Raw genomic sequence first — 20,000 nt, forward strand, 5'->3', positions numbered from 1 at the left:
CATTTTTCAACTCTAGCAAGATCCTCATTTGAAACAGTGTTAATACTTTGGGTGTTATTACTAGCAAAAGTTATGTGTGTGTCGTCAGCATACATTCGAGGTTCAGAATTTAATAGACAGTAAGGTAAGTCGTTAATATATATTAGAAAAAGGAGTGGACCCAGAATTGTATCTTGAGGTATACCACAAGTAAGGAAATGGTCCCCAGAGAGAGAACCATTTATAAAACATCGTTGCTTGCGGCAGTCCAAGTATGATCTAAACCAATTGTATGAAGTGCCACTGACACCATATTTCGCAAGTTTAGACAAAAGAATATCGTGATCGACGGTGTCAAAGGCTTTCTTAAATTCAAGAAAACGACTGCGTTTACATTACCTTGGTCAATGTTGTAAGCCCAGCTATCGGTAGCTCCAAGTAAGGCAGTGACAGTGGAATGAAGAGGTCGAAATCCCGATTGGTGTCTTGAAATGAGTTTGTGTATAGTAAGGTAATTATAGAGTTGATCATAAATAATTCTCTCAAAGACTTTAGCTACAACTGGAATTACTGAAATTGGGCGGTAATTATTTAGATCTGAACGATTACCCTGTTGAAACAAGGGGATGACTTTCGAAAGTTTCCATTCATCAGGGAAAATTCCAGAAACAATAGAATGATTAAAAATAGTACAGAGTGATTCGGCTATTAAGTCAGCACATTCGCGCAAGAGTTTTGCAGATATTCTGTCCAAACCAGTAGATTTTGACTCACATAATCTGGATAAAAGAAGAAGAACCTTAGAGACGCTGGTCGGTTTTAGTTCGAATGTGCAGTGACCAGTCTCAGCTAAATAATCCAAATGAGAAGAATTGTCTTCATTGGCGTGAATATCATTTGCTAACTTAGGCCCAATGGAAGGAAAATGATCATTAAAGGCGTTAGACAACTCATGAGAATTATAAATAGAATTGCCACAGGGGAGCTTAAGTTCGCTAATGACACACTTGTGTGATTTCCTAGACATAAGCTCATTGACAATCCGCCAAGTGTTGCGTGGATCACCTTGGTACTCATTGAGGGCATGCTTATAGTGACATTCTTTCGCACGTTTGATTTCATTGTTTACTATATTGCGAAGTTTTTTGAATTTACGCCAGTCCTCCGCATTACCAGAACGAGTGGCTTTTAACTTAAGACTATCTCGTGCATGCAAGCGCTTTTTGAGTTGCGAAGTAATCCAAGGTGATTTGCAAGGGCGAACACGTTTATTACGTTTATTTAGCCAGGCAGACGGGAGTCACTGCCTAACTTGGAGAAAAATAAAAGATCGATCTTAGAACAAAGGTTGAATCTCAGATGATCGTAGCGACAGGCTACTCTACAACGTACAATACCCCGTTCTCTTTTAAGTCGTCTGCAAAGGATCTCTGTCCTACGAGCGTACATTTGCGTATGGGTTTGGGCAATGCGGGCATGCTGACCCGCTTGCCCATCAGAGACGTAGGAGGCCACCATCCGAAAACGATGACCCCTAAACTGGTATCAGTCTTAACATAGGACGGTCGTTCGAATACAGCATGGATTCTGACTTAGAGGCGTTCAGTCATAAGCCCACAATCAATGAGGGATGGTAGCTTGGCACTATGGCTCGGTCGGGACGGTGCAGGTACCAACGGTACCAGTCTGCCGTTCCTCTCGCACTGAGCAGAATTCCTGGCCGAATGCTTTCACAGCTAAAACTAACCTGTCTCACGATGGTTTAAAGCCAGCTCACGTACCTGTCGGTGGGTGAACAATCCAACACTTGGCGACTTCTGCATCGCAATGATAGGAAGAGCCGACATCGAAGGATCAAAAAGCAACGTCGCTACGAACGCTTGGCTGTCACAAGCCAGTTACCCCTGCTGTAACTTGTCTGACACCTCTGGCTTAAGACTCCTAAGGGGCCAAAGGATCGGTAGGCCACGCTTTCGCGCCGATTAATTGCACCGAACTGCTACCAAGAGTCCGGGTCAAGCCAGCTTGGACCCTTTTGTTCTACGGCAGGTTTCCGTCCTGCCTGAGCTGACCTTAGGACACCTGCATTACGTTTTGACAGATGTGCCGCCCCCAGCCAAACTCCCAACCTGACGCTGTCTCGGGACAGACCAAACACCTTTGGAAAAAGGCAAGGCTTGAAGAGGAACGCCCAGCTCACTCCCTGGCTTCATAGCCCCCAGGCTGATGGCAAAGCCATAGAGCCCTACAATTGAGCGCTACAGAGGAAAAAGAAATGTCATTCTTACTGTAGCGATCCCGAATCCACTCAGGTATCGACGGGGTGTCATAGTACTCACACTTGCTGCCATGGACCTGCGTCAGGTCAGCATTGTCGGCTACGATCGTGACGTCGATGACAGTCACAGCCGAACTATGCGCGACAACTAGATCTGGCCTACGTATTCCCGCCGAAGTGGGAATAGCAGGCTCTCGGGAGATGGCGGACCCTTTCTGGGTCAACGCCTGTCCGACCAGATCCAGGATCTTATCGTGCCGTGCAACACGAGATGCGTGAGTCCCAGGACACACCTGTAAGATGTGTCCCAGGGAGTCTACCCTGCCGCAACAGTCACATCTATTCAAGGCTTGAGGCCGGCCTCGAGAACGTCTCAGCGCGGTGCCAATCAGGTTTCCCCTAAAATTAATGGCAGCAACATATGATCTTGCGATGTTTTGATCACCGCCGAGTTTACCCAGCGATGACACTCTGGCACCTGTGAAGCATTTGCAACGCCACGGCCATCCACCAACTGGTGGAGCATTGCCGCCAGGGTCGCCTTCGGTTCATGAGACGATGAAATCTCACGACCGTTCAACAACGTCCGACGGGTCTGCTTGGCCATGCCTGCACTCGCTGATACTGTCCTTAGCATTGCAGCAATTACAGGATCCGGTGAGGCGTCTAAACGACGTAGGCGCCTAGCCTTCATGAGCGGCACAACGTGCTCTTGGAGAGGTACACCCAAACCACCCTCAACCATAAGGGCATGGAAGAAAGGTATTGGAGTGTCCGTCGCCAATTTCAACCAGGACCGTACAGCAGATCTTACCATTCGATCCAACCATTTAAGATACCTGGCGGATGCCGGAGCATGCGCCAGCTGGTGCTGACATTTCGGCAGTAGGAGGTACGTAGCGATGTAGAGCCTCTGGTGAGGCTTCAGGGGAGCCGACGAAATCCTCGCCAGACCCTCCCTCAAGAGCTCCTCAACCTTCGCCTTGAAACGTCGGGGCGAAATATCAACCCCAAGGTACCAATAGACTTGGCTCACCGTGACAGCTGGAAGGGTTGACTCCGAGGCCAAGTATGGGAGATAGAGGCTCCTCTTGATGAGCTCCTGGCATAACGTATTTTTCATCTGTTTGATCAATATGAAGCCTTCTCGGGTTTAAGCGTTAACTATTCCAAAACAGAAGCCATGTGGATTGGATCGTCTCGAAATAATACAGAGGCACCCTTAGGATTAAAATGGGTCAATACTGTTAAGGCACTGGGAATTGTCTTTACATATAAAGAATCAGAACAATAGGCCTATTTACAGTTGTTTGCTCAGTGACCTAGCCTATGAATGGAGTTAACTGAATAGAGTGTAATGTGTAGTGCTAGAATTCTATCCCATATGAACCATGCGAGCGTTAGCCCTACTGATGGAAATGAGCCCACACAAGGACAGAGAAAAACTCTGACCAGGGTGGGAATTGAACCCACGACCTTCGGGTTAGATCTCCACCGCTCTACCGACTTAGTTACAAGGTCAGACGGGAGCAGGCCGTGGGAACTGAAGATGTAAAAGTTCCCACAAATACAAATTGTGTTGTTGTAATTCTAGTTAGTCCGTATTAACATTACAAAAGCACGGAGGTTTGTATCAAAACAGGATCACCGGCAGCCTCGCTTCCATTCGTAGGCCAGGTAACTTAGCTACAACTGTAAAATGGTCTATTGCAAGAAAACTTTTATGACACTATAATAATAATAGTAAATTATCTTGAAAGCAATGACAAAGTTCTGTTTTAACCGGCTTTGTGTGCTCAACTTTTCAAGTGAATTAATTTGAGTGAGGCCAAAGCAATTCCATCAATTTTTTTGCATCTCAACATGCCAATAAGAAAGACTCCCCCGTTTGTGGACGACGGGCAAGAAACTAGAAGGCCTCATGCTACTGGCCACACCTTCAAGTTCGATGTTTGAACCTAGACAATGTTCACTTAACAATCGAGCCAGCAAGGTCAATGATTGAATTTATTTGTGTCAATTAAGATCTATCTGAAATGTCTGATTTCAACTCCTCAAAACAACCAATTTCAAATTTGACGAGGACTGCATTCACACCTTGCTGGCTCGATTATAAACCGATGCAAACCTTTCGGAGGACAGTGTCTGTTACCTAGCTACTGCATTAGCCTTAGGTGCCTGATGTCTGCCAAGACAGCCGGCGAATACCACCCGCAATGTCTCCTCTTCTCGCCCCAGGTCTTCGGTCGGCAAATAGTGTTACCAGGCACTGTCCGCACGGGAAATGCAGGTGTGAGGGAGGTAAAGCAAGGTGGCCAACTGGTTTCTGTCGAGAACCTGGTAAGCCACAGCATTGCCGATCTTGGACGGGTTATTCCCGAACTCTCCCCAGCCCTTAGACAGGCGCAAGTAAATCAAGATTGGGGCAGTGTTGGGTCAGACAGCCCACGTTGGTGATGTTCCAAGGGCGACTGATTCCGCAACACAGAACGAACAGAGCACGGGCGAGAGATCTTTTCACTCCTCCTCTGTCAGGTCGGGGCGAAACATGTGGATGACAATGTGCTCGGACAGCCGCAGCAAGAGAGACAGGCGACGGTTCTTGGCCTGCCGACGTCCGTCAGTTCGTAGACGTCCAGCTGGTTGACCAGGGCATATGCACCACAAGTGTGATTGCTGCACCGCGAGGTGGCTTCAGAAACTCGACCGCCTCGTTCTGCCAGCAGCGAATAAGGACAGTTCTGGTCGTAGTCGTCGCTTCCTTGTGACGAGCAGGTTCTTGTGATTGCGGTCCCCAGGCAAAGACAGTTCCTCTTGCAGGCGTTCCATGTATCTTCGATTTTCTGCTTTACCAGCGTCTCCCGAAGATTGTGTTGGGCTGCTGGAGAAATCTGCCAAGGATCTCTTCGTTCTTGCTCGCCCTCCTCCCTGGAGCACTGAGACGGTAAGAACAACATGAACATGTAATCAGTCACTAGCTTGCCCTCCTAAAATTACTGTCAAGATTTTGTGGTATAAAAATTCCGGTGATCTGTATGTTGTGCTTTTTGGTTTTGCTTTTGTTTTTCTTTCATCTCTTCCGGCCAGTCAAAGAACTCTCTCTCCAGTGGGTGTTGGTGGCATCAGCTACAGTCTGCAGCTGCTCCCCTGACAGGGCCTCAAGGGTCAGGAACTCCACTCTGTGCCTGAACATGATCCCTACTAGTCATGCCGGCTTGTCCCTCTTGCCCACGTACTTGAGGGCACTGTTGTGCGCCAGCATCAATTCGGACGTGGTGAGACCCTGACCTCTCACCATCTCCTTGTAGAGGAAGCTGGCTACATCTCCCGCAGCCAGACTGCAGATGGCCTGGTTGCTGATTTTCGCCGCCATCACTATGTTGCCGGGCACCATGCCACTGTGCAGCAATGCCACCAGGCGTTGGGGAAGGCCGTGTACAAAGTAAACGCTGTGGTCGCTCAAGGAAGGCGCGAACAGGGCCATCACGTTGCCAAACCGATCCAGCTGCAACTGTCAGAGGTTACGGTCGAAGCCCTCATTTCCGGTTCTCATCTTCTCACCCAGCAGCTTGCCGGACTTGTAGAACATGCGCGTCTTGTTGAACAGCAGTCGCCTCTGCTCTCGGCTGTCCCTGTCCTCGGCGGCCAGCAGGCGTTCCTTCCTCATCGCCACGCCACATAGTGCTGCCAATCACACAGGTCAGCAAAGGTCACAGGTCCGCTCTGATAGGTGGGAGGCAGTGCACTGGACAGCCTGAGGCCATCCCACAGGTACAGTTCGAAGTTAAACTGTGTCGGATGCTCTGGTGATGTCGCCAGTCCCCGCGAAAAGAGCGGTCGGATTGCTGGGTCTGGTCGCCACTCGGCCCTTCTGATGGCTCCAATAGCGTATATTAAAGTTGTTGCAGTTAAAAAGCTTCGTAGTCGGATTTCGGGCAGGTTACCGTGTCGTGCCTCTTAAGTTACGAGGGGCTACATGTGGGTGGCTTGCCCTCCCACCGCAGAGGCCAGTCTCCGTGCCTTTAACGGGTGCGCCAGACTCGGAGGGTGTGACTTTGAAAAAATTGGAGTGTTCAAAGTGGGGCGTGAATCTCGAGTGAACGCATAGGCATGGAATGACAGAACAGACTCGGGTCCTGTTTTTCTCGGTGCCACGGACCGGAGTGATGGTGGACGGAGGAACGGTTGGGGGCACCTGTATTTCGTCATCAGAGGTGAAATTCTTAGATCGGTGAAGGACGACCGGCTGCGAAAGCGTCTGCCAAGCACTCTCTCCTCGATTAAGAATGAAAGTCGGAGGATCGAAGATGATCAGATACCGTCCTAGTTCCGACCGTCAATGTTGCCGACCGGGGATCGGGGGGGATTTTGAAAGAAAACCCCCTCGGCACCTTCCTGGGAAACCGAGAGGTCTGGGTTCCGGGGGAGGTATGGTCGCAAGGTCGAAAAGTTAAAGGAATTGACAGAAGGGCACCACCAGGAGTGGAGCCTGTGGCTTAATTTGACTCAACACGGGCAACTCACCGGGTCCGGACATGGCTAGGATTGACAAATCGAGAGCTCTTTCTCGATGCTATGGGTGGTGGTGCATGGCCGTTCTTAGTTGGTGGAGCAATCTGTCTGGTTAATTCCGTGAACGAACGAGACCTCGCCCTGCTAGTTGGGGCCCCCGAAGCTTCTTTGCTTCAGGGGATCCTCTTAGAGGGACCGCAAGTCCGACGCAAGGCGGAGGTGGGGAGAGGCGATAACAGGTCTGTGATGCCCTTAGATGTTCAGGGCCACACGCGCGCTACACTGACGACGGCAGAGAGTCTCGCTCGTTCCGGGCCGAGGGGTCCAGGCAACCTGCCAGGCGTCGTTGTGCTGGGGACAGATGGTTGCAATTGTCCGTCTCGAACGAGGAATTCGACTTTATCGGTCACCAGCCGGCATCAATTACGTCCCTGCCCTTTGTACACACCGCCCGTCGCTACTACCAATGAACGATTTAGCGAGGCCTCCCGCCCTGCCACTGCCGGACTCCGTTAAGCTGCAGCCTTCAGGTTGTGGTGTTTGGAGCTTCACCGAGGGGGAAAGTTGGTCGAACTTGATCGTTTAGAGGAAGTAAAAGTCGTAACAAGGTTTCTGTAGGTCAACCTGCGGAAGGATCATTAACGTCGTTTGACCAAGTGGAGTCCGTCTCCCGTGTGAACTGTACTTGAATCATCTTCTTGCAAAACATTTGGGGGGGTCGATCTAGCGGTCGTCAAATGCTGTGTGCGTAGCAGTCAGCCCTCCCCTGGTTCGCATGTCTTTGTTTTCTCTCCAATTGTCAATAGTAAGAATGACCAAAGATACGAAAAAATGTGAAAAACAACTCAGAACGGTGGATCTCTTGGCTCACGCATCGATGAAGAACGCAGCCAACTGCGATAAGTAGTGTGAATTGCAGAAGACAGTGAATCATTGAATCCTTGAATGCAAAGGGCACTCTCGGGCCCTGGTCCCGCGAGCATATCTGTCTTAGGGTCGAATACACTATGTGTCTTTCTTCTTTGCGAGGAAAGACGGTGTTGAGGTGTCACAGCATATCCTCCTTAAAGGGAAGAGGCTGTGTCCCTTGAAATGTAGAATGCCGGTGGACGACAGCAACTCGTTCATCGCCCACCGATGGAAACCTAACCGTAAACAGAGAGGAACACGTAAACTTGTACGACCTCAGATCAGGCAAGACTACCGGCTGAATTTAAGTATATTAATAAGCGGAGGAAAGAAACTAACTAGGATTCCCCTCAGTAATGGCGAGTGAAGCGGGAAATGGCTCAAATTGAAAATCGCCCACCTCCCAACAAGAGGGCTGTGGCGAGTTATAGTTGAGAGAAGCGCTATCCAGGCCCAGTGCGGGTTTGCACCGAAGTCACCTGGAAGGACGTGTCGTGGAGGGTGAGAACCCGGGTCTCTAGGCGAGACCCAGGGCCGGGTTGTTTGGAAATGCAGCCCGAAACGGGTGGTAGACTCCATCTAAAGCTACATACTGGTGTGAGACCGATAGCGAACAAATACCACGAGGGAAAGGTGAAAAGAGAGTTTAAGAGTGCGTGAAACCGTTCAGAGGGAAACGCACGGACTCGGCCAAGCGCCAACTCCGAAGCGCCAATTCCGGCGTGCGCGTCGATGTGGGTTGGTACCGGGGCTCGTTCAGAGACCCGTCGGGAAGGTGGGTCGCCGTCCGTGCTTTTTTGCAGTGTTCCGCGGCCGTTTACAGCTCGGCGAAGCGCGAGGCTCGCCTGGACCGACCGAGGTGTTTTGTGGCTTGAGCCATGCTTCGGCCGGGACGCCAACTTCCCTTTCGGCGTTCGACCGTTGGGGACCGCACGCGGTGCCTGTACGACTGGCGTCCGTTCTAGGGGGACGGCGCATCCTCACTTAGCGCATCCGAGATGTCAAGGACCTGCCGGGTCTGTCCGACCCATCTTGAGACACGGACCGAGGAGTCCGACGTGCGCGCTACTCTTTGAGTGAAGGAAACCCTTGGGCGCAACAAAAGTGAAAGGAGGCGAGATCCGGGAGGAAGTTTGCTTCCTCGGGGCACATTCTTGACCCACCCGCGACCCGCACTCGTGCGAGGTTCGGGTTGGAGTGAGAGCGCGGCCGTTGGGACCCAAAAGATGGGGAACTATGCCTGAACAGGGTGAACCTAGAGGAAACTCTGGTGGAGGCCCATAGCCATTCTGACATGCAAATCGATCGTCTGATTTGGGTATAGGGGCGAGAGACTAATCGAATCGTCTAATACCTGGTTCCCTCCGAAATTTCCCTCAGGATAGGTGGCGCTCTACGAATGCAGTTTTATCAGGTAAAGCCAATGATTAGAGGCCTCAGGGCCAAGGCGGCCTCGACCTAATCTCAAACTTTCAATCGGTAAGAACTCTGGCGATGTGGAATGAACTCAACGCTGGGTCACAGTGCCTGAGTCGTCGCTCATCAGATCCCAGAAAAGGTATCGGTTGCTCCAGACAGCAGGACGGTGAACACGGAAGTCGGCAAATCAGATCCGTAACTTCGGGATAAGGATTGGCTCTAAGCGTCGGGTCACCTTGGGCCTCTGGGCAGAAGCGCCTTTCTGCTTGCTTTTCTGGTCTGGCGTGTCTCTAATGGCGGGCCGGCCCGGACGGGCGGGGCGTAGAAGGTCGAGGCCTCGTCTCCCCACCTGCAAAGAGGGGGCAGAGGGGCCGGGAACGGCAAACTTGGAACGGGCAGTGACTAGGGGAATCCAACTGTTTAATTAAAACGTAGCATTGCGAGGCTGGAGAACGGTGTTGATGCAATGTGACTTCTGCCCAGTGCTCTGAATGTCAAGGTGAAGAAATTCACCCAAGCATGGGTAAGCGGCGGGAGTAACTATGACTCTCTTCCCCAAGAGAGTTGCGATTCGTGTTTCCTCCCGGGCCTACCCGCATACATTAACAGGTGGAACTTAGCTGAGAATGTTGGGTGAAGCCAGGCGTCTCTAAACCTGCCGCCGGAAGCCGATCAAATTTTTGGTAAATTTTGGTCGGTAGAAAGCGGCTTCACGGTTAGGGTCACTGCGGCAATTCCTTTCCGTGTGACTATAGGGCCCTCGTGGAACACTGCCCATCTTGGGCGTGCTAAGCGAGGAGCGTGACGGTATTATAGGTTACCTCGCCACGGAGACGAGTTTCCCACGGCAACCGGCCCGCATATGGTCTGCGACGAGCCTACCAGAAGCAGGCTGCAGGCCAGAATGGCGGAGCCCTGGCCTACAGGGCAAAATCTCCACAACCCCCTGTCGGTAAGCTCCTCCCGGTTAGCTGTGAACAACTGCAGCCTCTGTCGAGCACTTCATGAAAGTGTTATGTGGCTGTAAGCCCGAAGTGCCGCACCTCAGGGGCGGTACGGCTGGCGGGCTGTAGGAGCGAGCAGCGGTGAGCCAAGGGATATGTTCGCTGGCGGGGGCACTGCTGTTGTTGTGTAGAGGTGCATGAGACCCTTCCAGGGATTGGCGTGGGCCGTTCGCCCTGGGGATACCCAGGGCGGTAATCATCGTTCCTGCCACGGCGAGAGGCATCAGTACTCGGGGTGGCATTTCTCACCTTTTTTCCTTCGAGTGGATACGGAGTGATATTTGGTCCAGGGTTCTAGTCCCCTGGTACCATGCCGGGGGCTGGGCCATGGCTAGGTCATCATATGACCTTCACAAATTGAGACATGGTTCGTGAACGAGTAAGATCGGTTTCCCCTTCCGGGAGTAGATCCTATTGTCAGTTCTTTGGCCCTTGAAATGTGTATGAAGAAAGACGGTCCATCACGTTGGGTGGAGGGGCGTGGGGTCTTCCTGCGTCGCTCCCTTGGCCTATGGTGCTGGCACCAGGGTGCATGTGCCTGCACATTGTGGCACTCCAAGTCACTCAATCTAGTGCTGATGGACCAATGGTACGGTGGTATAATTGAATTATTTGAACCAGCATGACCACACCCGCAGGAGTTGGGGGTCCGCAGTTACATCATTGGTCACCACCCCCCGCCAGAGTTTGGGGAAGTGTGGCCTGGTAGGAGAAAAGGGCTATAGGCTGGCTGGAAGGGAAGATGCAATTGGTTTACCCTGTGCCCATTAGCTGGGGTGGTGGTGGTGCCTTCTGTCTCAATCGAACGTCTCGTCATCTGTCTCTGCTGTCCACCGGAGGGAGTTGGTGGGGAGTGTTATCCTGGGGAAGCTAAGACTCACCCAGGCTTGTTGGGGCTAACAACCCCGGCAAGTTTCCTTTTCTTGTTGCTAGTCATATACGGAATTTAGAGGGGGCTGCCGCTGTGGCTCCCTTACGCAACAATCGGCTGGAGGGTGTGAGATCTGATCGAGTGAGTTTGCTGCAGTGCCCGGACTGCCACAGGCATTTCCCAGTACAATGCAGGCTCTCACAACATCGACAGAGTGCTCACCCGGAGGAGTACAATCTCGCCAATGTGCCGGGGGAGAGGAAAAAGGAACGCTGGGAACATGAGGAAATGGTCCTGCTAGCGTGAAAGGAGATTGAAAATAGTGCGGGCAGCTGCGGGAAGGGTCAGTGTTGAGAAATTGGTTTCACAAATACCGGACAGGACATACGAAGCAGTTCGAGGTGTCAGGAAGGGGGCTGTGTATCGAGACATAATGCGATCCCTGAGTGCCAGTGATAGAATGCAAGATGGCGCACCGTTGATGCCATCCGAGGGGACCCCAATGGGGCCGGAAGCCCAGTCGATGAGCTCGGAAGAGCGGACCCAGGACTGGGCGGCCGATCTCATTAAGGCGGTTAAGGATTCGGAGTATCCTGGGCGAGCTTCGGCTTGAGGACATCGTGCCTGGCCAGCCCGCTGGCTGGGTCAGGGAAGCTGTGGATGCCAGCATGCCTGGGAACCCCGCAAGGTTCCTGAAGGAGGGCGTGCTAAGAGGAGGGCACAATACGCCCGGGTGCAGCGCTGCTACGACAGGGATTGTACACGTTGTGCCCAAGAAGTCATCACAGGGGCTTGGCGCAATCCTCCTGCTTCCCCACCAATGGACAACGAGGAGCCATTTGGCACGACCTTTTTGAAACTCCTTCTGTTCCCGACTCTCGGGCACCTCCTGCCATAGGAGATGTGCACTGGGAGTTGTTACATCCTATATCAGTGGAGTATGTATCAGGGGCCCTGAAGAAGATTAAGGACGGTGCATCAGGTCCGGAAGGTAAAAAACTGTCGGACGTGAAGGCCATACCAGCTGAAGAGTTGGCTGGACACTTCAATTGATGGCTCTTGGCCGGATACCTGCCAACTGTGCTGCGCCGCGGTGAGACTGTACTGCTCCCCAAGTGTGCATGAGCTGAGGAGCCGGTGCAGTACCGTCCCATCACGATGTCTGACATCGTGGTGAGGTGCTTTCATCGGATCCTTGGAGAGCGAATGACTCAATACCCGCCAAGAAGCCTTTCGAGCTGGCAATGGCGTAGCGGATTCGGTATGGTTTTTTCAGACGGTTATCAAACACCTTCAAGATAGCCTAAGGCCGCTTAATGTGGCCTTCGTGGACGGGAAGAAGGCGTTCGACTCGGTCTCTAACCAGTCGATCCTTGTGGCGGCTGCACGCCTCGGAGTTCCAACGCCATTCTTGGGGTATATTCGTGAGCTGTATAGCAATGCGACTACTACCCTGAGGATTGGCCTGGAGCTGAGCAGCCCCATTAGGTTGGGCAGGGGTGTTAGGCAGGGCGACCCTTTGAGCGCCGTTATTGATATGCGTCTGGCTGGCTTGGTTCCTGGTCTGGGATGCGAGATGGGAGGCCTGAGGGTCAATCATGGCGCATTTGTGGACGACATTGCGTTGTTCGCGACAATCCCTAGTGGGTTGCAGTCGCTCGCTAAAGAGATGAAATCCCAGCTCGCCCTCTGTAGTCTGAGCGTGAGCTCAGGCATGGGGGGAAAGTCGGCGTCAATGCGCATTGATATTGATGGAAAAGTGAAGAAGTGGGTTGTTAACTCACACCCCTATTTTCGGATAGCGGGCGACATACTTCCAGCTGTCACGGTGAGCCAAGTCTATTGGTGCCTTGGGGTTGATATTTCGCCCCGACGTATCAGGGCGAAGGTTGAGGAGCTCTTGAGGGAGGGTCTGGCGAGTATTTCGTGGGTTCCATATCGCTACGTACCATCTACTGCCGAAATGTCAGCACCAGCTGGCCCATGCGCCGGCATCCGCCAAGTATCTTAAATGGTTGGATCAAATGGTAAGATCTGCTCTACGGTCCTGGTTAGAATTTGGCGAAGGACACTCCAATACCTTTCTTCCATGCCCCGGTGGTTGAGGGTGGTTTGGGTGTACCTCTCCAAGAGCACGCTGTGCCGCTCATGAAGGCTAAGTGCCTTAGTCATTTAGACGCCTCACCGGATCCTGTAATTGCTGCAATGCTAATGCTATACTCCGCTTATACTCCGCTTATCAAGGCACGTCTCTGTAGCGCAACTGGCTTTTTTGTGGCGCCGCCGCTTAACGCCTCTTCTCTCTGCACCAGCTAGGTAGGCGGTTCGACTCCCAGCCAAGAGCATCGTTGTTTTCTCGTTTTTCACTTTTTTATGTGTTCTCCACATACCTATAGCTAGCCTCAATAACTCGACAGTTTGCCGGTATTTCACAATATCGTCTTCTCCAAGCTCTACCTCTTCCATCAAACTTAGGGCACATTCGATTGACCGTATCCCGGAATAGGAATACATAGTAGGAATACGGAATAGGAATACACAAATACAAGTGAGAAATCATTCGTTTTTGTGGAGATTCATATTAATATTGTCAAACATCTGCTAAAATGTTATTTTAAACATAGCTTTATTATCCTTGTTGCTGTAAAACGCCACACATAGTGTTTTAAATCATTACTCCACGTATTGTTATCCCGGAATTGGGTCAATCGAACGCGCCCTTAGACGCTTGTACACTTTACTACCAACCTCACAGACACTTTTCCCACTTACTACATCACTCCCTTCGCTCCAAATAAGCCGTCACAATTTCGCAGTATAGGACGTTTTCAACCAACCTCTAGGGACACCAATAACAATAGAGAAATGTACGACTTCTGCTGGACGAACAAAAGAAGCTGAGAGATCTTTTGTTTTGGTCCACCAACATGGCGGAAATGACGTCACGTGAATACTTCCTATTTTGGCTTTTAAAACTAGAACCCAGCTCCCCTATGTAAACTGACGTGCAAATTTGCGCAACTTTGCCTTTCTTTGAAGGTCTTGGATTTTAACGAACTGTCTTCAAATTTCTTTCGGTGACACATTGGACCATTGGCTACATTTTCCTTAACTAAAAGTTGGGTTTGCTTTTTCAGCAGCTAAGCTATGACTCTTACCCTATACCCATGTTTTAGAGGCGTTTCTGCTATGCACAAAAGCTACCAAACCCAACTTAAACCATCATAACGTCTTAACGTCTCAAGGTATGACGTTCAAACTTGCTACACATGTTCAGTGGACAATGTGCTGTACGTTGGTCATGATGTCATAGGATTATATGTGCTGAGTCAGCATTACTTTTAGCCCTTAGTCTTGGCTTTCAGGAATGCGATGTAAATTTGCAACGTGCTATAGTCAAATGACTGCCATTGGAAAAGAATATAACTTGCCAAGCTGTTGATGCACAGATTACTCAGGAGAGTTAGAGCTATCCCGTAATTAAGTTAAATATGACAGTTTTACAATATTACTCGCAATGCAACACATTGCTGAGAGGTACCTATTTTCTTTCCTGTGTAGAGCCCAGTTCCCTCTTTGCAACTGACGTGAAGCAACTGGCCACGTGACTAAGGTGCAGCAGCGAGAGCACGCATGCAATGTATTATCCAAACGATTTTAAACTGGATTCACTTCAATATTTCTTCTCACAGCGTAAAGATCTGTGCTTGTCTGCGTTGTTTGCTCTCCTTATTTTTCTACAGATCGAAACTAAGAATGGCGTCAGATTCCCTTCTAAGTCTTGCGCACTGCAGCAGTTCCGATAACCATGACTCAGAGTATGAAGATCAACCCGATTCACGGCTCAGCACACATGCAAGAGGAGGTGTTCAATCGGCTTCATCTGATCTTGACCATGACCAACAGCAAGAACAAATTAGCCACCAAATCGCATTTCCCGAAAGGAGGCGAACATCGTATTCCTTGCTGTTGGATCAGTTGCCTACACATATGAGTAGTTGTGTGGGATTATTCAGACCGGATTTGACGAGTATTCATCAAATGACGTCATCAATCAAAAGACAAAAGAAGGGAGCGTGCATAAATTAGGGGCAAGCTGGGGCATGACGCAATGACGGTTGTAACCCTAACACGTGAAACAACACGTGAGCAACGCAGCTGTAACCCTAACACGTGAAACAAAAACACGCGCGTAACCCTGAAATAAATGTTTCGTAAGCATGACGCAATGTTAGTTGTAACCCTAATGTCGCATAATTTAGGGTTAGGTTAATGAGATGCCGGTCATGTTCCAATACGAGGATATTTTCGTCGATGAGAATGACAAAGAAAGAAACGTAACCCTAAAATAATGTTTCGTAAGGTGCGCATAAAATAGTACTGTATGTGCATATCACCTTTATCGGTATGTGACTAGCCTGGTTTGGAGAGAGAGAGAGAGCCTCTGGCCTGCTCTGGAGTTGAACTGTGAATAAGAGATCGCAGCGAAGCAAAGACAAGACTAAGGAAAACAAACCAATCACAAGTACACCAGATGACCTCATCGGAAACCAATCAGAAACAACCATGACCTCATCGAGAGCCAATCAAAAGGCAAATAGGTCATTTATGATTGGTTTCTAACGATGTCACTGGCCCATCATAGCTTGAGGGACAAACGTTTTGCGGTTTTAAAAGCGTCGCTGTAGCTTACTTTTTTTCATGAGACTATATCATGTCTGAGAAGAAAGAACAAATCGTTCCAATTCGAAAACCCACTCGGCCATCCAAACCACCTACCAGCAAGAAACCAGAAGTCACAAAAACATGCGGAGGAACCAACGCTATGACCATGGAGGAGATAAAGGAATTGCCACCCCCAGCCACACCCGCTGTGCAAGTCGTGGAGCAGACCTACCAAGAAGGAGAAGGATGGGAGCCCAACGAGCCCACCACTATTGAAATACTCATGGGGCAGATCCCTGATGACCTGATGACCTGATTACCTTTTCATGGTTGTTTGTTGGAGTACCGAACATCAGACAACGGTTTTAATTACGTGAAATGTCCTGAGTACCCCTGTGCCTTCATTGCAAGCCAACAAGAAGTAAACCAGTACTTACAAGCCGTGGAGAAACAACGGCACCCTCAGCTTGTGATTAACATCGACAAAATGCATTCCGAATGGCCAAAGATGCTGTGTTACTGCGATAAACCTTCCACTCTGAAACAGAGCAAATCTGAGAAGAACCCTGGCCGCATGTATTTCAGCTGTCGGAGCCGCACATGCCCCTACTTCCAATGGTTGAACACTCCCTAGAACCATAACATCCTAGTCTTCACCTTAGAGAAACTGAATCCACCACCGCAACATCCTCGATACCCAAACTTTAAACCACGTCTGGTGGCTTACCAACCAAAGAAGAAACAGAACGTAGTGCCATTTCGACATCACCCATACAAGCAGAAGGAAAGATCGTTCGAGAACACATCCCAAACACCATCCGCCTTTCAAAAGGCCTCTCGCATGGCCCAGCGCCTATCTGATGGATGTTTTTCCAATACCGCATGAACTGTGTTCAATATTGTAAAATAGTTTTTAATTGGTTCAATGTTACAATAAAAAGAGAATACAACCATATGATTGATGTAGTTGTCGTTGTGAGTGAGAGTGAACGAATGTCGAAACCGAGCGAGATCACAGTGATCACCGGAAGCGCTAAAGGCACCGATGCCTGGGCCATACGATGGGCGTGGCAATATCGGTTGCGTGTTATGTGCATTCTCCCTTACAATCACCCTATCACCCGAGTGAATGAGAAAGGCTTGTGTCTCTGTGGTGGTCATGATCCCAAACTTGTTCATGCCTCAGCAGCCTCGTATCCGGGGGATTTATCTCTTGATGTACCGCGCATAAACATGATCTGGTGTAACTCCTCGGACACAGAAGCGGATCTCGCCTGTCGAGCTGCCAATAAACGGTTACAGCGTACATATCCTTCTTCATCTTGTAAATTCAACAGGTTTTTGCTGCGCAATTATTGGATTATAAAGAAAGCTGATACTGTGTACGCTTTTGGGAAATTTGCACAAAACAGTCAAGGATTAGAGTGTGTGGATGGTGGGACGGGATGGGGCGTAGAGATGGCACGCCTGATGCACAAACCCTTGTATCTGTACTCGGTGACGCATAATCGCTGGTTCGAGAATGATCATGTTGAGGACAGGTTTGAAGCCTGCCTCGAACCATTGATGGGTAAGACATGCGCCATCATCGGTACGCAAAACATGGAAGCTCATACAGACCCGTGGCGCAGTTTACAGAACATGTTTTCGAATCGTTGGGGGAAATAGAGTTCCAATGAAAAGCAAAATATATCTTCCTGTGATTGGTTCCTAATGATGTCACCGGTCCATCATACATTGAGGGACACAATGTTTGAAAAGCGTCCTTCTTGCTCACTGTTTTTTCATATTGCCTGAGGATGAGAAACGTTCATTTCTACAGTGAGGTTTCAAGAGCTTTTTTTAAAAAGAGAAATAAGACACGGGACTGTCTTGAAAGAATTCCTAACACAAACCTGGTGAATAACGACGAAGTTACATCACGTTGCTCAGAGTTTCAAAGAAGGGCTCGAGTTCAAAAGCAGCAGTTACACGAGCGCCATCTCCAAAGAAAGAAATGTCGCCTTCCAATGCATAAGGACATAATCGAAGCGTTCTGGAACAGCTATAAAAATCATGTTTGGGAGCGTTATTCAAAGCTTAATAGAGCAGAAGAATCTGATGCGTGTCTAAAAGCAACCATGTTATCGGTCAACAAAAATGATGTTTTAAAACCTTGGCATGAAGAGTGTATGATGATGTTTCCCCCTGTAGAACAATACCATATGATTAGGGTTTAGTGATCGATGGGTGCAAAGACAGTTAACGGAGAAATACAGCATTGGGAAGATGAAAGAAAGATTGATTGCTCGAAGCGTGTCATTGGATGGTTTCACTCAACCAATCAATGTCCAGATCAATGTAGAAAAAGAACTCGCCGTTTCACCAAAACGATAGTTTACAGCGACAGAGATAGAAGCAGACCATGAATGACGCATTGAGTTAAGAGGAGGCCCGTAGGACAAGACAAATAAGGCATCGTCAAGCCTTTGACGTTGAACAGGCATTGAGAGAAAAAGTCAAGGAATTGAAGTCTGTGGATAACTGTATGAAAGACAATGATATGCAAGGTCAACACCAAACAATGCGGAACCTGGATAAGCGTCGCCTCCATCTCGAAAAGTCTATCATCAAACATACCACACGATGGGCTACCATCAAGCAAGAGGAGGAAATGGTGCAAACACGCATACAGGAAGAAGGATAGGAGGATATAAAGGAGATAGATAATCGCGTTTTGGAAATGAGACGAGGACTGAACGGTCTGAAACGTTTAGATCAGGGTTACCAAGCATTGTACGAGGCCAAATGTCGTGAAGTGATCCTGTGGCACTCGCGGTTGAGTGATGTGTTAGACTTGGTGTTGTGTGAATTGTGCGTGGAAGAGAAAAACGAAGCCTATGATGAAGGCACGCTCGAAGAGATTCTTTGCTGGAAACCGTCCAAACCCTTAACCCTAACCTCTAACCCAAGACGGTGCGTTTCATTTTACAAGATAAATAAAATGTTGATGTAAAACTTTGAAGTTGTTAGTGTCATGAAACCGTCACCCTTAACGTACAAGTTCCCGGAAGAGCCTGGTAGTTTGGGAAGGGTCCAAGCTTTTGCCAAAGCACATGGGTTAAAAAGACGCGAGGCCCAAAACCTACTGCAAGGGGTCTTAGGCTACACGTTACACTGTCCCCGCCGAAAACATTTCCCTACATTACCCACCTTAGTGTTTAACATCCATGAACAATGGGTTGCTGATTTGATTGAATTGCAAGGGTTAGCACGTTGGAACAAAGGGAACCGATACGCCTTAACGGCAGTAGATGTGTTGTCCAAATATGCTTGGGTCGAGCCCTTGAAGAACAAGACAGGGGTAGCGGTCACGCAAGCCATGCAAACCATCTAGACACGAGCTGGGCGCACACCGCAAAAATTGCAGACAGATGCAGGCAAAGAATTTTACAATTGAACGTTCCAGACTTTGATGAAAACGAACGGTATTCATCATTTTAGCACGCATGGGGACGCTAAAGCCGCCCTAGTGGAACGGTTCAATCGCACCTTGAAAGAGAAACTGTACCGGTACTTGACAGCCAAGAACACGCGAGCATACTTACAGGTCTTACAGAGTATCGTGCAGGGATACAACGCTACCGTTCATCGGAGGCATTCGGAGCATCGGCATAGCTCCAAAAAACGTAACGGACGTCAACGAGGCCCAAGTATGGCACCGTCTATACGACAAACGATTGCTAGCTAAGAAAAAGAACAAGCAGACGCTTTTGGTAATAGGGACACGGGTGCGTTTGAACAAGAAACATCGACCATTTGAAAAAGGGTATTTGCCAGGGTGGACAGAAGAGGTTTTTGTGATCCGTAGGGTCGTGTCAGAGGTAGTACCCACCTACAAAGTACAAAAATGGGATGGGACTCAAGTGGAAGGTACATTTTACAGACAAGATTTGCAACTGGTGACCGTACCAGATGACGGATTCTGTCGCATAGAAAAGGTTTTACAATGCAAAGGAAATCAGCTCAAAGTGCGTTGGCAAGGATGGTCTGATAAATATGACAGTTGGATCGATGCAAAGACCATTCGCAAGTGGAAAGGGTGAGAGAACTATCGGTGATTTCTACATGACCTTAGCGAGTGATCCCCCACCTGAATTTCCAGATAACTCACCATCCAGTTTTAAGGTCCGGCTGCCCCAGCGACTAACATTGCCGGGGCAGGGTTGGCGAGTTGCTTTGAGCAGTATGTCCGTGCCTGATACTCGTGTCAACCTCTACCATCTGGTACCAAAATACGATTTTCTGTTTTACACAACGCTGATGAGATCTGGGGTTAGATCAGACGTGCAAGTTAACATGATGAATATCGATCAATTCAAGT

The 20,000-nt window shown here is 49.3% G+C and overlaps 1 non-coding gene across 1 annotated transcript; it reads left to right on the forward strand.

The window, feature by feature from the left end:
• The first annotated feature begins 7,611 nt into the window (after positions 1-7,611).
• On the forward strand, positions 7,612-7,768 carry LOC138022504 (5.8S ribosomal RNA). Its single transcript, XR_011126583.1, has one exon. It is a non-coding gene; the product is annotated as a 5.8S ribosomal RNA (ribosomal RNA).
• The last annotated feature ends 12,232 nt before the right edge of the window (positions 7,769-20,000 follow it).

This window comes from Montipora capricornis, chromosome 10 (assembly GCF_036669925.1).
Source record: "Montipora capricornis isolate CH-2021 chromosome 10, ASM3666992v2, whole genome shotgun sequence".
NCBI lineage: Eukaryota > Metazoa > Cnidaria > Anthozoa > Scleractinia > Acroporidae > Montipora > Montipora capricornis.